The following is a 20,828-nucleotide window of genomic DNA, read 5'->3' as shown; positions in this document are numbered from 1 at the left end:
GTAGTAGTGGATTGCCGTCACACAACTTGTAACGATTGGCATATACGATATAGTCGAGAAGTTGCTTTGTCTTAATACTGTCATAAATTTCAAATTTTGGCAGTTTTCAGACCATTTCAAAATAATCGTTTAATCAAAAAGACACATAGAAAACCAACTCTGATCCCAGTTACTATCCTTACTAGTGAGATAGGTATCCCACATGTACCGGGCAGAGAAAGGATGGTTCGGGAAGGTTTTTCTGTATACGTGAAAGAGCCCTGGCTTATGCAAGAAAATCATAGCGTTTAAACCCATAAGGCTCAAGAGTGGAGAGGTATGTGCAAGAGAAACAAACAGCTGCTGGGACCCAGTAGGGGAAAATAATTGCCTACCAGTAATGAGTTCATTTCTTCTTACCCTAGAATCATTTAGGCTATGAAGCAGACTGCTGCTTTGGAGTTTAAAGGTTGGAGAGAGAGATTGGTGTTTTCTGAGCTTAGTCTCAGCCAACAACAACAACAGCACACACACACACATAGTGGGTTTTCTTGATCACTAGCTCCACAAAACTACCAGGCAGCAAAAGTCCTGTGTTTTGGCATCAGCTGTGTTTTGAGCTCCCAGTTCATGGCTGCCTCTCGGCTCTTTTTGCCTGCTTACTTTATAGAACCATTGAACAAGAGGGCAGTGTGCTGGGAAGTAGCCAATTCTTTATTCCCCTGGAGGTGCTGTATGCTGGAAATAGCTTCAGGGAGGATTTTTAGCAGGAAAACAGTGCAGGGGGAAGGGTTAAATGCCCTTCCCCTCTGCCGCAGACCCAGTCTGAACCAGGGCATCCCTTGGCTACATTTTGTTGGGAGAGGCATGCCCAGTCCTAAGGACACTATTTAAACACCTGCTAGCATAACATACAGTTTGGCCCTTAGAGTTCAACTTTTGCTTGTTTAAAATGTTTAAAATATTTTTACCCTGTCTTTCCTCTGGAGAACTCAATAACATCAAATATAAAAGTATTAATTAACTATTTAACACATACTTTATGATCTAACACTAAAGCAGTAGCAGGAAATAAAGGATACAGACAATTATTCAAAATCCGAAGACAGTTCAAACAAATTGTAAACCAGCAATTTACAGCCCAAAGGTCTTCCTAAAAAGGAAGGCTTTTTACCAATTTATGAAAGGCTGTTAGAAAGGATTTGAGTGGGCTTCCTTTGGGAGTTCCAAATCCTAGGTGTAGCCATTCAAAAGGCCGTTTCTCTGGTCCCAACTAAGTGTATTTCTGGGGTTTGGGGGGACATACTGGAAGGCCTCTGATGATAATCTCAATAGGTGGGGAATGGTCCCTCAGATATCCTGGGCCTAAGCTATACAGGGATTTAGAGCTCATCACCTGAACTTTGAATTGTGGCTGAAAACAAACTGGAAGCCAGTGCAGCTGTTTCAACAAGAGAATCATAGAATAGTAGGTTTGGAAGGGGCCTACAAGGCCATCGAGTCCAACCCCCTGCTAATTGCAGGAATCCAAGTCAGAGCATCCTTGACAGATGGCTGTCCAGCCTTGTCTTGAATGCCTCCAGTGTGGGAGAGCCCACCACCTCCCTAGGTAATTGGTCCCATTGTCGTATTGCTCTAACAGTCAGGACGTTTCTCCTGATGTTCAGCCAGAATCTGGCTTCCTGTAACTTGAGCCCATTATTCCTTGTCCTGCACTCTGGGATGATCAAGAAGAGATCCTGGCCTTCCTCTCTGTGACCACCTTTCAAGTACTTGAAGAGTGCTATCATATCTCCCCTCAGTCTTCTCTTCTCAAGGCGAAACATGCCCAGTTCTTTCAGTCTCTCTTCATAGGGCTTTGTTTCCAGTCCCCTGATCATCTTTGTTGCCCTCCTCTGAACCCTCTCCAGTTTGTCTGCATCCTTCTTCAAGTGTGGTGCCCAGAACTGGACACAGTACTCCAGATGAGGCCTAACCAGTGCTGAGTAGAGGGGAACTAGTACTTCCGTGGATTTGGAAGCTATGCTTCTATTAATGCAGCCCAAAAGAGCATTTGCCTTTTTTGCAGCCACATCACATTGTTGGCTCATATTCAGCTTGTGATCGACAACAATTCCAAGATCTTTCTTGCTTGTAGTGTTGTTGAGCCACGTATCCCCCATCTTGTAACTGTGCATTTGGTTTCTTTTTCCTAGGTGCAGAACTTGGCATTTATCCCTATTAAATGTCATTCTGTTGTTTTCTGCCCAGCGCTCCAGTCTATCAAGATCACTTTGAATTTTGTTTCTGTCTTCCAAAGTATTAGCTACCCCGCCCAATTTTGTGTCATCTGCAAATTTGATCAGCATTCCCTGCACCTCCTCCTCGCAGTCATTAATAAAAATGTTGAAGAGGACTGGGCCCAGGACTGAGCCCTGCGGTACCCCACTCGTTACTTCTCCCCAGTTTGACAAGGTCCCATTGAGAAGCACTCTTTGAGTCCGATTCTGTAGCCAACTGTGGATCCACCGGATCGTTATTTCATCTAGCCCACTTTGAGCTAGTTTGCTCATCAGGATATCATGGGGCACTTTGTCGAAAGCTTTGCTGAAGTCGAGGTATATGATGTCTACAGCATTCCCACGGTCTACAAGGGAGGTTACTTGATCAAAAAATGAGAGCAGATTCATCTGGCAGGACTTGTTTTTGACAAATCCATGTTTGCTTCGAGTAATCACGGCATTGTTTTCAAGGTGCTTCCAGATGGATTGCTTTATCATCTGCTCCAGAATTTTCCCAGGGATTGATGTCAGACTGACTGGTCTGTAGTTCCCAGGTTCCTCCTTTTTACCCTTTTTGAAGATAGGGACAACATTAGCCCTCCTCCAGTCATCTAGCACTTCCCCCGTCCTCCATGATTTCTCAAAGAGAATAGACAGTGGTTCTGGGAGTTCTTCTGCCAGTTGCTTTATTACTCTACGATGCAGTTCATCTGGCCCTGGAGATTTGAACTCATTCAAAGTAATTCGGTGTTCCTTGACCATATGCCTATCAATCTCAAGCTGCAATCCTGCCCCTTCAGCCTGTACTTCGCCTTTGCCAGGGGGATCATAGACCCTCTTTTGGGAGAAGACTGAGCCAAAGTAGGAATTGAGCACCTCTACCTTTTCTTAGTCATCTGTTATCATTTTGCCATCCTTATTTAATAGCTGAACAACCATTTCTTTCCTCCATCTTTTACTAAGCACGTAGCTGAAGAAAGCCTTTTTGTTGTTTTTAGCATCCCTTGCTAACCTCAGCTCGTTCTCAGCTTTAGCCTTCCTGACGCCATCCCTGCAATTCTGTGCTATCTGCCTGTACTCTTCCTTTGTTACTTGGCCTTCTTTCCACTTCCTATATGTGTCATTTTTGTTTTCAGGTCATCCCTAAGCTTTTTGTGGAGCCACATTGGCTTCTTCTGTTGTCTTCCACCTTTTCTTCTTGTTGGAATGGTTTGTGATTGTGCCTTGAGAATTTCCTTTTTTAAGAGCTCCCACCCATCTTGGACTCCTTTTCTCGTTAGCGTCGTTTGCCATGGGACCTTACTGTTGATTGTTCTGAGTTTATTAAAATCAGCGTTCCTAAAATCCAGGGTACGCGTTTGACTACACTCAGCTTTTGCTTCCCTTAGAACCAAGAACTCAAGTACAACATGGTCGCTTTCCCCCAGAGTTCCTGTAACTGCTACTTTATCCACTAAGTCATCTCTATTGGTTAGGATCAAGTCAAGGATAGCCGATCCTCTAGTTCCTTCCTCTACTTTCTGTAGGAGGAAGTTATCCGCCACACAAGTCAGGAATTTCCTGGAGGGGCCATGTTACATGCTGCATATATATGACCCCTGTAAACAGCCTGGATGCTGCATTCTGGACCAATGGTACTTTCTGAATACTCTTCAAATGCAACCCTATGTAGAATGTATTGCAGTAATCCTGACATAAGGATTAGGCATGTTTCACCCTGGCCAGATCTATGTTCCCCAGGAACAGTTGGTGCAAAGGCACTCCTCGCAACAATGAAGACATGGGCATCCAAGGTCAAGGCCAGGTCCAGAAGGGCCCCCAAAGTACAAACCTGCATTTTCAAGGGGACTTCCAATCCTATCCAACAATAGTTAAACTGCCGGTCCTCGGTCAGTTCTATGCATATCTCTGTCTTGTCCCGATCAAGCTTCAATTTGCCCATACCCAGTCCATTGCCACCTCCAGGCAATGGTTCATTGTTGCAAGCACCCAAGTACCTTAGTCTGAAACAGGCCACGGGTTATTTGAAGGGTGCTGCCTCTTCAAACAAGCCGTGCTACCCAGGTTAGGATGAGATGATAAGCCGCGCCAGCGACAAATCTGACCAGCACATGTGGCAGGGTTAACAGGATACCGTGGCTTGTTAACTGTGCTGCGATCATGCAAACGAGCCCATAGAGTTGAGTGTCAGCCACATATTGGTGACACTGAACCCCCCAAACTTCAGATGACCTCATCCAGTGGTAGATGTTAAATAATATGGAAGATAAGATAGAACGTTGAGGGAAATCATAGTCCAACAGCCAAGGCATCAAACAGGAGTCCCCCAGCACCACCTTCTAAAACTGGCCCTTAAGGAGGACTGGAGCCATCATAACATTATGCCCCCAACTTCCATTCTGCAGAGCTGGCTCAGAAGGGTAACATGGTGGATGTTATTAAAATGTTACTGTCCATCCTTTTTTAAATGGACATGCAACTTTTGTATGTACATATTTAACTATCCTAGCAAGTCTAATGGGGCTTTTAACCAGAGGTGTAGTGCACACACAGTAGATTTATGCACTATGATCTCACTGAGGTGGGGAATAACTACTTCTAAAATGGGGAAATCAGCTCAGATACTTATGAAAGTCTAAAAGCATAGACATATTTACAGTTTTTTATCTTAAAAATACACATGCACACTCATTACAGAAGAGAAAAACAGCTTGGTTGGTCTACCCATCCCATAGCACATGGGCCAGTACACTAGTTCTAATAGGCCTGATTAGAAAAAAAAATAGAGAAAAACAAAGATTGGGGAAATTAGCATTTGTCAAATGAGAAAGTGGCACTATGAAAATGGCAAGGCAGGGGATTTAAAGGCTATGTTACCCAGGGAGCTCAGGTGTTAATGACAATCCTGGGCTGTAGGGGCAGAAGTGTATATATTTAGAATAAAAGGGAAAGAAATAGCGCAGGAGCAGCTATAACTACTTGAATTCAGAGGAATGGGGAGCCCAAAGGTCTTCACTTCTTGGTCGGTTGCCAAAAGTTAGAAAAATGCTGCAGACGTAGACTGCCAGTGCATTTCTCAGTTTTGGTTACCGATTCAAAATGAGGCAAGAGCCTCAGCTGCTTAGGGACTTGTGAAGATAAAATTATCAAGAAATGACCAAAAGAATGTCTTTGATAATGTAGTATTTGCAGCAATAATGATTCCAGAGCTCCTTTGTTCACAGAAAGCTGCTAAGAAGTCCAGAAGAACCAACAGGGATGTATTTCCCATGTCCATATCTAGCATGGGTCATCCACCATGGTGACCAAGGCAGTCTCAGTTCCCAACTGGGTTTTAAACCAGATTGAAATGGATCTGGATAATCTGCCTCACTGAGAAAAACCTGGAGCTGAAAGACCACCACATGCTTGAGTAGAGAGGCTGGCTGGAAATTCGCCAATATGGTGACATTAAAAGAGGATTTTTTTCAATAAAAGGTCTCACTACAGCCTCTTTTACACATGCTGTGACCATGCTGTCCCACAGCGAGGCATTTTCCTATTCCCACCACCCATTCTGAGAGTCTACCTCTAGCTGCTCTTATTAGCCAGGATGGGCAAGGATTGAGTATACATGTCGCTGGCGTTACTTCTTCAGGAATCCTCTCCATCCTCAGGGTGCACAAATTCAAATATCCAGTTTAAGTGGACAAGTAGGGGTCAAAAGTACATCTGCTGATACTATTGAAACTGCAGCATCTAAACTGAAACAGATACGAGTGACTTTATCCACAAAGTGCCTAGTAATTGGTGACAGTGGGCTGCCACACAATCTTTCTCTCCACCTTTTGGGCTATGATAAGATCCCTCTAACTACTTGGAATAAATCCACTAGGCAACTCTGAGCAAATGTAATAGTGGTGGAAAAGTTAAGATTTGTTTGCTGTCATCATCACCACAGAGTAGGTTTTACCCAGTTGCATGCCCAAAGAAAAGTGCAAAAAATAATAATGGATTTTGTTAGTTCAGAGAGCACATTGCAGTTAATGTAATTCATGTAAATTAGAATATGAGAATGTTTATTGTGGTTAATATATCTCATAGCACACAAATGCTTGTGTCTGTGTACATACTTATGTCTGTAAGGCTCATAGAATGACATCCTAAACATATTTTCCATTTTCTGATATTAACTAGTGCTTCACCACATACATTTTGCAGAGTACTTTTATGCTGTTGTTTTTCTTTAATTTGACTCCCCTGTGGTTCAGTTGCTGTGTGCCCATCCCTCCACTTTCAATTCGGTATGATCAGAGCATTCCTACTTTCTTTCACCTGGCCACACCCTCTCTAATCTAGATAACTAAAGTAACTCGCCTGTCTTTCCAGCACATCAAAGCCCTAGAGCGCTCTTTTGAGCCTTCAGAATCACCCTGCACTTCTATTTCAGCAGTGGGAGTAATGAGCCTCAGTTGATTATGCACTTCTCTGATGTTTGCATTACTTTGTTTCCCCGATGTTGTGTAAATTCGCTTCTCTGATGCATAAGAGCTTTATCAGAGCAGCAATCTGGCAAGGTCTCAGGATCACGGGAGCCTGTCATTGCAAGCAGGGAGAAAGTGCCCAGAGAAGGAGAAGAGGGTTGGAAGCTATAACTCTGCAAGTTTCCTAGAATGGGGAAAAATTTGCGGAGAGGCAATGCTCTCAGGGGGAGCCTTCAGATGCTGCACTGGAGAATTGGGGATTTTGGCTTCTGCAGGCAAAAGTGCACACACTGGGAAAAATGGGGTTGGAGCAATAACTCCACTACAGTTTGCTGGAATGGGACAAAATTGGGGTGGTGGGCTGCTCTTCTAGGGAAACTTCAGATGCTGTACTGGATAATTGGGTTGTTACTAGAGAATTAGTTACTCACCATTCATAACAGTGTAGTAGCAGAGGGGAGCCTGAACATGGGCCTGGAAACAAGCCTCTCTCATTGGTTGAGTAGCTCCTGCCTGGTTGCTGATGTTCAGTTCTATCCCCCCACCCCAACCAACTGGAAAGTATGGTCCTTTCAAGCTCTGTGTGACCTGTGAAAACTGGATTTTAGAGGTATGGTACATTCGGCTTTACTTGCTTTGTGTGTTCCTGACTGACCAAAGCCAATTCCATGAAAATCCGGATAATTCTCCAACGCACTTCTCATTGTCATAATGATCTCCCCTGCCCCCCAGAAAGGGATCTTGCGGTTGTGGTAGACAGCTCAATATAGAAATATTAAAACCAAACCAAACCAGTTCAATGAAAATGTCAACCCAGTGTGCAACCTCTGTGAAAAAGGCAAATTCCATGTTAAACATAATTAAGAAAGGAATTGAAAATAAAACTGCCAATATCATACTGCCCTTATACAAATCTGTGGTGAGACTACACTTGGAATACTGTGTACAGTTCTGGTCATCGTACCTAAAAAAAAGGATATTGAGTTGGAAAAAGTGCAGAACAGGGCAACAAAAATGATCAAGGGGCTAGAGTAACTCCATATGTGGAAAGGTTAAAACATCTCGGACTGTTCAGCTTACGAAAAAGGGTGAGAAAGAGGAGACATGATAGAGGTGTACAAAACTATGCCTGGTGTGGAGGAAGTGGATAGGGAGACATTTTTCTTTCCCATAATATTAGAACATATAGTGTTCTAATAAAGCTGACTGGTGCAGAATTCAGGAGAGATAAAAGGAAGTAATTCTTCACACAGCGCATAGTTCATCTCTGGAATTCACTACCACAAGATGTCGTGACGGCCACCAGTTTGGATGTTCTCGAAAGGGGATTGCACAGATTCATGGAGGATAAAGCTGTCAGTGGCTACTAGTCCTGATGGCTATATGTTACTTCCAGTATCAGAAGCAGTATGCCTAAGTACACCAGTTGCTGGTGAAAATGAGTGGGAGGGTGCTATTGCACACATATCTTACTTGTGGGTTTTCTGTAGGCATCTGGTTGGCCACTGTGTGAACAGAAAAATGCTGGTTTAGATGGACCTTTGGTTTTATGTTGTTATGGGTGGAGAGCTGCTCGCTCCCTGGAATAGGAGTTCACATGCACACATTAGAGTAGATTCATTCAGCACAGCATTTAATGACTGTACATCTTTCATGAAAGAACTGTTTGTATGAACTTTAATGTTTAACGTTGTATGAACTTTTAAACAATTTTCTGTGTTGACAAAATACAGAATACTACTGCAACATCTGCAACACTGTTACACTGTAGTTATCCATGCTTTGGATCAATTCAGGCTTGAGTACTGCCTCTAAAAAGTATTTGGAAATTGCAACTGGTTGATAACAATGATGCTGCTTGTAGTCTAAAAAGCCCTAAATAGTCTGGCACCTGAATACCCCAAAGCCTGCCTTCTTCCATACCAACTCACCCAACAGTTGGGGTTTTCATCAAAGATACCCTTCTCTGGGTGCCTCTGCCTTCAGGTATCAGGTGGGTGGCTTTTCTGTGGAATTCCCTTTTCAGTAAATTCACCAGCCCCTTTGTTTATTTCCAGGTTATTTCCAGACCAGGCTAAGTCCATCCTGTTGGTCAGATTTTTTTTTTTTAACAACAGTTGAGATCTATTGTTTTTTAGCTCATAGTGATATAGCTCTTCCATTTAATTTTTGTCTTGTTTGTTTGTTTTAACTTTTGTTAGTTTTTATATTGTGGTGTAGAGCCAGTGTCGTGTAGTGGTAGAGTGTTGGACTGGGAGTCGGGCGATCCGGGTTCTAGTCCCCACTCGGCTATGGAAGCTCACTGGGTGACTTGGGGCCAGTCACAATTCTCAGCCCAACCTACCTCACAGGGTTGTTGTTGTGAGGATAAAATGGAAAGGAGGAGGATTGTGTATGCTGCCTTGGGTTCCTTAAGGAGAAAAAGAAGTGGGATATAAATATAATAAATAAATACATAAATATTGAGTTTATTTGATTTGTAAGCTCCTTTGAAGGCTTTATAGTGGAAAGGTGAGTGAAAAACACTTAAACAAACACTTAGCAATGCATCCAAACTAATAAAATCTAAGTTAACATTAAAAAAAAATAATCATAGCAATAATAAGAATAGGCTAGACCAGGTTAAGTGTAGGATTTCCGCATTTGGCACAATATCAGAATTGTGCACTTGCTAAGGGTTGGGCTTTGCACAGAGAGAGGAAAAAATGAGATGCTGCCAATTTTTCAAGTGCTGTGTTGAATAGATAGCATGCTGTTAAAATTAGTGCTATGTCCATGATAGTTAAACATGACCATCTGCATTAGCCAATGTATTTATATACAAGAGGTTTGTGCAATGTTAACTGCCATCACCTCCTAATCCTGATTGAGGAACTAGTTTTCAGTATACCTTTCAGATCCTGAATCCCTTTCATAAATAAAACACAACATGTTTAGGGTGTTACTGGTTTGGGAATCTTATTGACTCCCTTTGAAAATTCCAAGCATATACATGCTGGCAGTGATACAAGATTATATTTGATGCAGTGCTTGATTCCCGTCTTACAATAATCTGCTTTTTCTGTAGGATACATGTGTATTTTGCAATATGGAAATGTTAACCTTGTGGAAATACTACTTTATGTGGGGTTTATATGCATTTTGTAATATGGACATACTACCCCTTTTTCTGGAATTTAAAAATTCTGATACATGCCTCAAGAGTGAGGGTTCAGCTGTTGTGTTAACTGGTTACTTCTTGTTCCATCTTCATGTGCACTCTTAATGTGTTTAAGGGCGCAATCCTATGGGGTCCATAGGGATGTCAGAGAATTCCATGACGGATCTCCGTGAGGCCAAATGCCAGTGCATTCAGCCCCCTGAAATCCGTCACGGAACGAAGCCCCCGCCCCCCAACCCACAAAAGGCGCACGAAACGGAGCACTTACCTGCTCCCGTCCACACTGCTTAGCGAATGGCGGCCGCCCTGCGGCCACCATTCGCTTCCTCCTCTTCATAGCCGTGATAGGCTACGTAAATACTTACATAGCCTATCACGGCTAACACAGGGACGCCATTTGCATCCCTGCAGAGGCTGTGATAGGCTACGTAAGTATTTATGTAGCCTATCACGGCGGGGGGGGGGGGGGCAGCGTACGCAAATGGCGGCGGCTACCGCCATTTGCATACGCTGGTTTTTTTTTCCCCTGCTGTGATAGGCTACGTAAGTATTTACGTAGCCTATCACGGCTCAATACAGGGACACAAATGGCGGCGGCTACGACAGCCGCCATTTGCGTCCCTGCAGGGCTGCCCAGCGGCCGGATGTCTGGCCGCGGGTGGCCGGAGCCAGCTGGCGGCTCTGTGGCCTGGCCATGGAGCGGAGCCGGCCAGGCAGGATTCCGGGGGGAAGGACCGGATCGCCTCCCCCCCCCGTCGATGATTCCAGGGGGGCACAGAGCGCCTCCCTCCCACCGCGGATTGCCCGGCGCAGAGCCAGGTAGGTGTTTCGTACATCACTATATGGGGATAGGCAGCCACCTCCGAACTTGTGACCGCCTATCCAGTGTAGGGCAGGAGAAGCATGGAGGGGATCGTTCCCTCTGCACTTCTCCTGCCCTGCATTTGCGGCTAGACGGCCGATTTCGGCTGTCTAGCCGCGGGAAGGCGGAGTGGGGGAGGAGTCTGCCAGACAACACATAAGATGTGTCGTATCGGCATTTCCGCCTTCCCCGTCCTGGAACATCCCCTCGAACACCCCATTTTGGCCACTCTGTGCTCATCTTCCGAGCATGGGACTGTTCCGCGCTGCCTGCGAGGCGGCACAGAAACAAGGGAAGGTCGGTTCTACAGGAACCAACCTCGGAGCACGGCCTCTGAGGTTGGTTCCTGGAAAACCAGATATCCTATGGCCATCTAGCCACTGACTAGTGGCCATAGGATTGCTCCCTAAGTTAAAAGGGCAGAGGATCTGGTGGAATGCCTGCTACCATTCTTATGTAGAGTACATGATTGCAAGACAACTAACTTAATATTCTGTTACCTAGCCCACCAGTTGAAGTCAATCATTCTAGAAATGTAATTCAAATATGTTTTATTTCTGGAAATAGAAAGGTGGTTGTTGTTTTTAAAGCACTTAATTTGCTGTTTATTTTGGCTTTGAGTAAGCAATCATCAGATTATTTGAGTCTTTGAAGTGGCATGTTTTCTACTTAGCCTTTTCATCACTTTCACAGATGGGATTACTTTACTAATCCAGAGATCCAGATAATGTATTATACAAATATAGATTTCTGAATGATAATGGTAACAGAGATAGTAGCTTGACTCAGTTACTTTAGTATGTATCAATAAGGTGCATTCATAATTTTCCAAAACACAATTCATTCTTCATAGTTGTAGTATTTTGATAAATTTTGAGTAGGGTCGGTCTAAAGCTTGTTGATAGTAGAGTGATAACGACAAATAAGAAAATCAACTGTAAACCTGCGAAAAATCATAGATGAGCCTCCCTCATCTTTCTGCACATCACTCTGTTGAGGTGCTCTCCTACATGGAACACTGTTTGTTTTTCCACAGTTCATGCCAGCTACAAGGAAGTGACACAAACACTCCTTACCTCGTGTCTCCATACTCTTTCTCACCAATAGCAAGCACACTCTGCCTTCTGTCTCTTGGCACTTGTGCTAACTAGTCCATGGCTAACCTTAGCACGGGGTGCTTTCTTTGTGCACTTCACCCTCCCCTTCGCCCATTAGGGGAGGAAATTTGAAGCTTCCATTTGTGGTTTAGAAGACACCTGTTACGTCTAAATATGGGAAACAATGGTTTCAACAAACCACAGCTAGTTATAATAAACTGGTGTCAAATATGGTTTCAGATCTTGGTTTGTTATCTAACTGTTGTTTGAACAAACCACAATTTTCTGTATTCAGAAGTAATGGGAAAACTGCAGTTTGTACAAATCATAAATAGAAACTTTAAATGTCCTCCCCTCACATGCAGAGGGAGGGGGAATGCACTAGCTCGAGGCTCACTGCAACACATTCTTGTAACTGGAACTTATGTTTTCTCATTGTGCCTAAACCAGGCCTCAATCTCTAAAAAAGGTAGCAACCCTGATAATTTTTATGAGTGATAGCAGCTGGAGGGGGTGGAGTTGAGAAAACATCATGGGGGAAAAGATTAAATCTCCCTCCCCCCAGCATTGTGGTCCCAAACTGATTACTTCTCTCACCCCCCACAGATGCTTTTAATTTTTCAAATAATATGTTGGAGAGCCTAATCATGTATCCTCCCCGCTTTTGACATACACACATATGCACACACACACACATTTCTTGTTGTGTCCTAAGACAAGTAGAAGTTGCACATTTGAGCTATCTGAGAACAGTGTGAAAATTGGTACGGCGAGGATAGCTAAGGATGCAAAGGACTGCATGTGAAGATGGGAAAGAGAGTGCAAGATCTACAGACAGAGGGTTGGATCCAGATGTGGGGCGTCTTCACACGGAGCTGTTATCTTGCTACTGAGATTGGTTACTCACGGACGTTTGAGGGTCCTTTAGATGACCTCGTTAACCTTCAGGGCATTTCCCACACTAAATGACCTTTATTCCAATTTTTGAAAGATCAGAGATAATGAGTTATCAAATTACAGCGTTTGAGTTCCGCTTGAGTTCCCGCATGACAAAAGAAAAGCTGCAATAAGAGGAGCTAGACCACAGCTCCATGTAGTGGCTGTATAATGAAACATATGGAAGACTCAGATAGGGGGGGAAAGGAGGGGGAAAAGAGGTGGGGAAGGAAGCATGTATTAAGGGAGTCCTTCATGATCCTTCATTTAAAATGGAAGCAGAAAGCCCCATTTTAAATGCAGGATTTTAGGCTGGTGTAGAGATCCACTTAGTCATGCTTAGAGACATTGAAATCAATGGGACTTAAGTTAAGTCCCATTGATTTAAATGGGTCTGCTCTAAGTACAACTAAGTCTGGATCCATCCCAGTGTAATGAGGGAGAGAAAGAATGCTGCAGACTGTAGAACCAAGGCTTCTGTCCAAGGCTTCTGATGGTTGCATATCCTACCCTTTAGAAAAAGATTAAGTTGTTTACTAAAGGTTATTTGAGAACCTGTTTTTAATTGACATTGAAGACTAGTCTCTTAGGTATAGTGTCAGCAGGACTTTTGAATAGTTAGGTACATGTCAATTTCATTTCAGTTGACACTGGAGTCTGTTCTCAATAACTAAATATATGTCATTGTCATGTTTAGTCCTCCAGTAGCCTTCAGATTATTCACAGGTGGGAGATACAGGGACTCCCATATTTAATTTTATTGATTTATTTTAAATATTTAGTACCTTTTCTCATATAGTTCAAGGCAGCTTACAAAAATAATATAATACAATACAAAGAACAATATACAGAAAGGAACAAACAACAACCAAACCAGAAATAAAACAGTTTAAGAACAATCACATTGAAAACATCATAAAACATTATAAAACATAATAAAACATAATAAAAGGCCATAGTGAAAAAACAGAAGGATTCTATGTAATTATGCAAGCAATAGAATCCAGCCTTTAAAGGCCAAAGGCATTTTTAAATAGGAAGGTTTGCAAATGGCAAATAAGGAGGGCATAAGATAAACCTCTCTAAGTAGGGAATTCCAAAGTCTGGGTGCAGTAACAGAGAAAACACTCTCCCTTGTCCCTACCAAATGTGGGTTTGGACTTAAGATCTATGTCTATTAAAAGTAACATCTGAAACAGAACCTGTCATTTGCTTATTGGTCACACATGCTCCAAAGTTGAGTGGCGCTACACAAAACAAAACAAAACTTTTTGCCCCTGCAGACACAAGCTCACCTTCTATTTTTGCTCCTAACCAAACAAATGTTTGCTTTTGTAGCGGAAGCCATTCTTTATGATATCCCTACCAGCTGAGTTGTTCTTATTGCTTCTGCAATGGAACTTTGCATTCTGAAACAATGCCCTTAGGGATAGAGCAATCCTGTCAGATTAACTGGTTTTATTTATTTATGGTGTGGAAAGCCCCTGATGCATTCAGGACTTACTATGACAGCACACAGAAGGGATGAATGATTTTACTATCTCTCTCCAGTGCTCATTCCATGTGTCTAACAGATAGTTGGATGCTTTACAAAGTTATTGCAGCTGTTGGACTATTCTGACTTGTCAACTAATGTGTGCTCTTTCATCTGGTTGAATTAAACTGTTAAAAAACATTATTTGTTTTTGTTTTTTCAAATCAAAAGATAATCCAAACTTTTTAATTAAAATGATTTGTTCATGTTTACTAACTCACTTTTGAATTCTGACGTTATAAGAGCATTTTGTATGGTAAGCAGACTATGGATGAGGACTAAAACAATAATTGTAATTGTTGTGATGCCCACATAGCAAAATATAAAATGTAACATTCCAGATTTTAGCTACACAATCTAGGTTTCATAGTATATAATTAGGCATGAGTATGCCTAATTGTCTAGTAGAAATAAACTACATGCTTGGGAGTTTTCAGTCACATCACATATGTTGGAACGCTTTAGAATGACTCATGGCTTGAATCCCTGCAAAGCTGAGCACCCTTAAATCTTGACAGGAGTTTTTCTACTTTGGGAGAGTTGGGGAGTAGATATCGACCTCTTGCAGGAACAAGTTGGTGTTAATGCCCATGTAATATTTTTCTGTGTTCCTTTGTATCTGCCTTTTGCAAGCAAATCCAAGGAAAGCTCTCTCATAAAATCAGTTGGAATGCTAAGCATGGGAAATAACAAAAAAATAATCAAAGGGAAAAAATTACAGCAGGTGTGAAGTCAGTTGTTTTGAGCATATTCTACTGATCGGGAACAATGTAGCTACATAACAAACCACTTGTGCAAACTCAAGCTTGATAAAGAGGTCCGTTTTCTTTTAAAAGTTTAATATCATGGATGTGAAATGTTTATTTTTCCATAATCATGTTGTTTTCTAGAGTGATATTATTAAAATGGACCATATTGATGAGACTTCAACATCTATTGCAGGCTTATCAGTGAAGGTCCTATCCACATCAGGATCCCTTACCTCTGCTGAGACATAATTCTTCTTCAGTCATCTGGGAGCAGAATCAAAATTGTGGTTCCATATGGCACACTATAGCACTGTATTACCTGTAAAAATCATGTGATGGCCTTCTTTATGATCAAATTCTTATATATGTTTTCTCAGAAGTTCCATTCAGTAAAAAGTGTGCTTAGGATTGCAACCTTCAAAAGTTTCCTTGCTTGATATGATTGAAAGCAGCTCCTGCATTTTGTAGGTTCCTTACCAAACCACCAGGGTTACTGAAATGGATCCTTTTCATTTCATTTTTGCACCCAGATGAATCCCACAGTTCTTCAGTTTTTTATTTTATTTTTTAATGCACAATTGTGCTTTATTGATAAAAGGAATACAGAATGAAATATTTGTGCACTTGCACTTTAGCACAAAACCAAAATCGCATATTTTAAAAGGAGTAAAATTCTGGAAAGGTCCATATGACAGGATATGGTAATTACAGTGCAACCAGGAAATGCAGGGCAAGCAATGCAGAAGACGGGAGGGGGGCATCGTTAATCAGCAACTGCCTAATGGACTACCGCTCCTGCTATGTGCATCCCACAGTGGACAAGCTGGAACTGCAGGTGCACTTAAAATCAGGAAAATTAGGACAGGTCTTTAATAAAATGGAAGGACAACACAGAAAATGTTGGTATGCAAAGATTCGGCATTGGTGTTCTCTAGAATCTTCATAATAGCTAAATGAATTAATCATGACAATTCCAAAGAAAACATCTAGTGCAAAACCAACCAGAGTTCAACTGACAGGTTTGCACCTGGGGAGAGTATTTTTATTTTATTTTTATTTTATTTTAATAGTTAATGGCATAGACAGCATATAATAAATGCTCCTCTCACTTCACTATTCAACTGGTCCTCTTCTTATATTCTAGTTTTGCAGAAGGCAACAGAAGAGGGAGGCAAAGAAGCTAGTCAACAGCTAGGAGGCCCGGTGAGTTCATACTACTCACTCAGTGTTGAACCTCTATAGAGATAGGCATCACCTCTGAGTGAAGATCCTAAACCCATTTTCCTGGGAGTAACCCATTGAACTCAATTGCAATTACTGCATTAAATTGTTACCTGCAAATATTATTTGATAGCAGACAAAATGCAGATGAGGAGAGATAATTAAAACAATTTATTTTTACAGTCTACATATGGTTATTTAGCTCAAGATCCTTACACAGTAGTGTCCATTTCATGTTGTAAATACTATAAGACGAATAGTAAAATAACGTTGCAAATGGAGAAAAACCATTTGGGGGTATGCTGATTATATATGGTATAAGTAATTGAAGATAGCCAACAGTTTTAAATCCAACAAACGAGTTTGCAGATATGAAAAGCAGCTGCGGTCATTCCTCTCTATCTAACTGGCTTCATCTAAACAAAAGGGTGTATTGCTCACAGGGTGTAACTTGCAATTACCATATTATAAATTTCCTGAATTAGGATTATGTAACTTGATTGGAATGACAAAGCATAGTAATTTGTATGTTCCATCAATTACTCAGCTGATATGCTACTGCTGTCAAATTTTATCTCCAGAGTATGTCAGATTAGCCTCCTGGTTTTAATGACAGAAAATTATAAATATTTTATTTTGATTAAGTGTGGAAGTGTGAAGGTCTGTGATACATACAAAGTGTGGAAGTACAAAATGCACTAAATATATTTTCCACAAATGTGCATTTCATTAAAAAAAAACCCAATTAGGCTAGAAAAGTTAATTAAATGTCATGTAATTATGGAGATCTCTTGCCAGAATTTTTTTCCTTTCCTAATCCATTTGCCTCTAGTAGTTAACAAAAACAAAACAGAAACCCAGCTTCAAAACTTACTTCCCCATCGTCTGATTCCAAATTTTCAAGGGACACAGCCTCAGACCAAGGCCTCATTAAATAAGATTCCCAAACCAGAAGTCCACTTCCAAAATGTCCTTTTGAAAATGAGAGGCTTCTTTTTGTAGAGGAGGAATCATCATTTATCTCTCTGGGGAAACTACATCATGGTTCTAATCCCGTCATGGGAATATGAATACTGATACTTAGTGATTTTCACAGTCTTAGGTGCCCAGTTACATTCATCTTTTGTTTCCTTTTTTAATTGCCTATACCAGTTGATATTTTTATTTCTCTGTATTTAACAATTTTTAAACATGTTGTTGTTGTTGTTCAGTCGTTCAGTCGTGTCCGACTCTTCGTGACCCCATGGACCATAGCACGCCAGGCCTTCCTGTCCTGCGCTCTCTCCCGGAGCGTGCTCAAGTTCATATTCATTGCATCCGTGATGCTATCTAGCCATCTCATCCTCTGCCGTCCCCTTCTCCTTTTGCCTTCAGTCTTTCCCAGCATCAGGGTCTTTTCCAGGGAGTTTTCTCTTCGCATTAGGTGGCCAAAATATTGGAGCTTCAGCTTCATTATCTGTCCTTCCAATGAGCACTCAGGGTTGATTTCCTTTAGTATGGACTGATTTGACCTCCTTGCAGTCCAGGGGACTCGTAAGAGTCTTCTCCAGCACCACAGTTCGAAAGCATCAATTCTTCGGCGCTCAGCCTTCCTTATAGTCCAGCTCTCACAGCCATACATTACTACTGGGAAAACCATAGCTTTGATTAGACGGACCTTTGTCGGCAAGGTGATGTCTCTGCTTCTTACTGTTACTTTGTTTTAAATACACTAAGTGTGCAGTCTTATCCCCAGATATATTGGCTTGAGGGAGTTAGGAGGATACTGTGGAGGTTCCTTTCCACTGGCAGAGAGGAGCTCTGCTGGCAGGGAAGGGTGGCACCCTAAGCCCCAGTTATACCCATGGAAAACTCCCTGGGCATAAAGCTGCGACCAGCGATGTTTCTGCCAGCTGTAATCAGTGGAAGGCTTGAAATGGGGCATTCTGGGGTGGGGTTGGGGCAGCTTTGGATCTATTGTATCCAAAGCCTGTCTGTTCCCTCTGATGGCTGGCATAGGTATTTTCCCTCCTTGTGAAATCAGTGTGACCAAGATCCGCTAGAAGAATGCCACTTGTATTTTGCCAGGGCTCAGGATACAGCTGTGGCTTCACAGTGGAACTCCACATCAGGCCCTGTTAGGATTGCTTGTGTCTTGTTTAGGGTCATATTTAATTAGGTACATTAAAATAAAATAAAAATAGAATCAGAAATAATTATGTTTGGCTTCTGATTTAGTTCTGATCAGTTCAGAATAAGACCTCCCGTATCCATGATTGAATAGTGAATGAGGTGGCTCATTCTGGCATGCATAATCGAGACCTGGGTGGATGAGCAGGGAGGGTGGGTGACCTCTGCCTACCGGGGTACTTGGTGCAGCATCAGGGAAGACTTGAGGGCCGGGGGCAGGGGTTGCTGTGGTCTATAGGAGTTCCATCTCCCTCTGCAGGCTCACTGTCCATGTGACTACTGGTCTGGAGTGTTTGCACATTGTGTTGGGCCAGGAGGACAGACTGGGGATTCTATTGGTGTACCGCCCACACCACTGCTCAACAGACTTCCTAGCCAAGCTGATGGAGGTAGTCTTGGGTTTATTGTTGAGATCCCTGAGATTATTAGTTCTGGGCGATCTTAATGTTCATGCTGCAGGCACCTTGTCAGGGGCAGCTCAGGATTTCATGTTCTCCATGACAACCAACATGTTGTCATGGAGACCCAACGTATCTGCCCAATGCATGTAGCAGGGCATACTCTAGACTTGGTTTTCTCAACTGAACAGGGAGATGGTGATCTGAAGATGGGGGGACTTTGCTTCTCTCCCTCTGTCATGGTCAGATCATTGCCTGCTGAAGTTTAGACTTGTGGCAGGTTTTCCCCTCTGCAAGGGTCGGGGACCTATTAAGATGGTCCACCCCTGGAGGCTAATGAATCTGGATGGTCTCCAGAGGACTCTGGGGAGTTTTCCGGCTGATATGGCTGGCTTTCATTTCAAAACCCTGGTTGAACTGTGGAATGAAGAAATGGTGTGCCTACTACCAACTTTGGTTGGTGGCCCAGCTATGCCCCTATCTGGTCAGGGGTAGTTGGCTTCAGTTGTCTATGCTCTGGTAACCTCCAAGTTAGGTTACTGCAATGCACTGTACGTGGGGCTGCCTTTGAAGACGGTTCGGAAGCTGAAGCTTGTGCAAAATGCAGCAGCCAAACTGATAACAGGGACCAGAAGGTCTGAACATATAAGACCAATTCTGGCCCGCTTGTGCTGGCTGCCTATATGCTTCCAAGCCCAATTCAAAGTGCTGGTTTCGACCTATAAAGCCCTACACAGCTTGGGACTACAGTACCTGACAGAACACCTCTCCTGGCATGAACCAACCTGTACACTATGGTCTGCATTCAAGGCCCTCCTCCAGGACCTTCCTCTGAGAGAGGCTCGGAGGGCGGCAACAAGGGAGAGGGCCTTTTTGGTAGTGGTTCCCCATTTATGGAATAATCTCTCTGACAAGGCCCGCCTGGCACCAACATTGTCACCTTTTTGGAGCCAGGTTAAAACTGCCCTCTCAGGCATTTGGTATTTGTTGTTGGTGGTGTGTGTGTGTTGTTTGTCATTATGTGTTTTTATATTTTATATAATGTATTTTAATGGTTTCTAATTTTTGTGAACTGCCCAGAGAGCTTCGCTATAGAAATAGAATGAATGAATGTATCATTCTGCAGACTCACTAATAACACTGTGGGTTGGATCCAGCATTAGATCCCATTGAAATCAGTTGGACAAGATAGTCAGAACTTAGGTCTAGCTGATTTCAGTGGGAACTAAGTTACCTAGTCTTGATCCAACCCTATGGGCCTCAGTACTCAAGTAATATTGCTAGTCTGAAGAGTGATGTATACTGGAAAGTTGGAAAGGCCACAGACAGAGAAGGACCTGCACATAAAGTATACATTGCTAAGCAAGGGAGAAGAGAAGGAGGGCCATTTCACTGGCTCTGCTGAGAGTCCAACTGCCTTTGGCTCTTCTCACTCAACTGCCGTTCCATCGGGCTGCAGCAGCAGGAGAGATGGGACGCAGGAACACTCCCATCTGCTCTGCTCAGGAACCTGCTCCTTTTGGCTCCTCTACTCTCTGAAGTGTTTCCATCTCAACTTGTATAACAACTCTGAAACTTTAAGAACTTGTGCTTGAGTTTGCTTTTTTCACCTTCCTTCCCCATCCAGTTTTCCTTTTGTGCGTGTCTTTTAGATTGCAAGCCTGAGGGCAGGGACTGTCTTGTTCTTTACAGTAAGCTGCTCTGACAGCCTTTTCAGCTGAAGAAGGGGGTAAAAATGATTTAAATAAATAAATTACTCATTGAAAGTCATACATAGGAATATGGTGGTAGACAGTAAACTCCTAAGTGTTTTCAGAGCCACTTCAAAAGTCCTGCCGGGACATGTTGCTATGTCAAGAGATGGGGGGGGGGGGACTTGCCTCATTTTTTTGCTGTCCATCTTCATGTCTTCTCCTCCCCAGTTGGTTCAAATGGGGGTCATAGGGTGGGAATTACATATTCATGGGGGGGGCAGTCCTGGGGCCCTCCTCCCAGAAGA

At 42.7% G+C, this 20,828-nt stretch overlaps 1 protein-coding gene across 1 annotated transcript in view; it reads left to right on the top strand.

The window, feature by feature from the left end:
• RBM20 (RNA binding motif protein 20) overlaps positions 1–20,828 on the top strand; it is a 191,627-nt gene that overhangs the window by 107,645 nt on the left and 63,154 nt on the right. The window lies entirely within an intron of this gene.

This window comes from Heloderma suspectum, chromosome 3, assembly GCF_057233095.1.
Source record: "Heloderma suspectum isolate Gila_16-S chromosome 3, 16-S_ref, whole genome shotgun sequence".
Taxonomy (NCBI): domain Eukaryota; kingdom Metazoa; phylum Chordata; class Lepidosauria; order Squamata; family Helodermatidae; genus Heloderma; species Heloderma suspectum.
This window is presented reverse-complemented; position numbering and strand designations above follow the sequence as displayed.